This window comes from Poecilia latipinna, unplaced genomic scaffold, assembly GCF_001443285.1.
Source record: "Poecilia latipinna isolate Pla-1442-1.1 unplaced genomic scaffold, P_latipinna-1.0 Scaffold1536, whole genome shotgun sequence".
Lineage (NCBI taxonomy): Eukaryota > Metazoa > Chordata > Actinopteri > Cyprinodontiformes > Poeciliidae > Poecilia > Poecilia latipinna.
Genome location: NW_015114152.1, coordinates 108,531 through 110,618, shown reverse-complemented (window position 1 = coordinate 110,618; position 2,088 = coordinate 108,531). Strand labels below are relative to the sequence as shown.

General features: G+C 45.1%; 1 protein-coding gene across 4 annotated transcripts in view; it reads right to left on the bottom strand.

Moving 5' to 3' along the window:
- The window catches only part of flrt1a (fibronectin leucine rich transmembrane protein 1a), a 71,556-nt gene extending 70,314 nt beyond the window's left edge, over positions 1-1,242 (bottom strand). For 2 of the 4 annotated variants that reach the window (XM_015058366.1, XM_015058365.1), the window contains exon 1: positions 719-1,237. The gene's annotated coding sequence lies outside the window, so the exon portion shown is untranslated. Of the gene's footprint in view, positions 1-718 lie in introns of all 4 variants that reach the window. The other 2 variants (XR_001428198.1, XR_001428197.1) reach the window with 2 other exon arrangements.
- Between the last annotated feature and the right edge of the window lie 846 nt (positions 1,243-2,088).

The following is a 2,088-nucleotide window of genomic DNA, read 5'->3' as shown; positions in this document are numbered from 1 at the left end:
GTGTGTGTGTGTGTGTGTGTGTGTAGGGGTTACAGACATTATAAACGCAGTAATTCTGTCCACAAGTCCTTATCAGATAAAGTAAATGGAAATCTAGCAGGGTGGGGCTTCTGAAACTTACCTGATCAAGTTGTTGATTAATCAACACCAGAGGGAAAGATGGAGATAAAAGTCTGCACTAATAATGGAGTACATGACATCAACAGTACTACTAACTATATCTAGAAATAAATTTGGTTAAAAGCATTTGAAATATTCCATCTGAAAAAAAAAACAGCCTTACTGTGCTGTTTTGATGTTTTTGCATGAAGCCAATCAATCAGTGCAAAATCCCTGAAGCTTTCATGCTCTCCCCTCTTTTGTTAGATTTTTCTTTCTTCCTTTCCTTCCTTCTTTTTTTTAATACCCACGCTGGGCCTTCGAACCAGAACCCAGTCCTCACATCAGGCTGCCAGCTATTCACTGACAGCCGCATCCTCAATCATTTGCCTTGGCATTTGCGGAGAGCCGAATGTATTGTCTCACAGACAGACCTAATTGTTTCTTGAACCGTGCCACGAATGTTGGTTGAGTAAGAAAGAAAGAAAAAAGAAAAGGGAGATACTTGTTGGGGCTACAGCGCGGTAAAACACTCCTGAGGTGGTTTTTCTTCTTCGCACAGATCGGGTGATGGAAAAGCATATTGGCAGTCGGGGCACATCAATCAACGCTCACCTACCGGATAGTGTTCGGGGCTGCCGCTCTTTCCGTTTTCTCCCTCCCTTTCAGTCTCTCTCTCCTTTTCCCTCGGCTGGTTCAGGCTAAGTCCCCCGGATTTGGCCACCTTTCTCCCCCGCACGCTGTCCTCCGGAATCAGGTGCGATCGCAATCTCGCCACCGTTGTATTCCCATATGTGGACGCCACCGCAATTATGAATGCTCCAGTAGATGAGTGACTGGATACAGCCCGTGTGATCATGTGCTGCCAGCCCCTTCCTCTCCTCTCCTCTTCCCTCTCTCTCTCTCTCTCTCCGTCTACTCTGTGCAACTGCTCCCTCCGCCCGATTATCTCCCCGCTGCGGCACTGGCTGCACGGTAATACGGAGGCATAAAACGAGCCGGACTCGCCCGCAGAACTTGTGCGGGGTTTATGATGGTAATTAGTCACCGGAGCGGTCCGTGCTCGCTCATCCGTTGCAGGCTTGGGAGGAAAAAAAAAAAAAATGCGCTGGCTCTCATGTGCTATTTGCACTGAATAAATTGGCCCCGAGACGCGGAAACGTGTTTTATTCTCTCAAAGAGAGAGAGAGAGATGGGGGGAGGAAGAAGAAGAAGAAAAACCCTCCAATGTTCCAGCTGAGATTGGTGGAGAAAAGAAGGAAAACATTGATGAAAGCCTCTATGCACGCTTTGAACAGTGATCTATCTATCTATGATGCATGGTTTCATTTGTTTGATTATTTAAATAAATATATATAAAAGTGCAGTGTTCGGTTTTATATGTGCCCCTTTACTTTGATGCCCCTAAAAGAAGTAAAATAATAATGATCAAAAATTACCTTTAGAAGTGGTATCTATCTATCTATCTATCTATCTATCTATCTATCCATGACCCTCTGGCAGAGCTGAAACTGAGGTGTGTCTCAGATACTTCGTTTCAACTCGTGGACCTTTTTGGAGTCCACAATGTCTCTCTTGCAGAATTTACAGCGACCCGTTTCCTTTTCCGTCGTCAAACATCCGTGAAAAAGCAGATTTCAGGGCAGAACATCAGAGCATCAAGTCAATCATTTAGGAAATACCTGTAAAATAAAACAAATGTGTCGCCCATACGATGATTTACTTGTTTCCTTGTTGGTCAGCAAGTTAAATACTGATGTTAGCTGACTGGGGAACCGTCCTCCACATGCAGGCTGAGCCCCATTTTGTGGCTTGCAGCGAACTTTCTTCAAGCCCCTTAAATACGCTTGGAGTTTGGTGTTGATCCATACGACAAAATCAAGAATCATCACACGCCTTTGATTTCTTCAGAGGACACAGGCAGCTCTATGCTGCTGTCAGGATACCTATTAAAGGAGCTTGATGCTGGCACACGGTGTCACAGCTTCC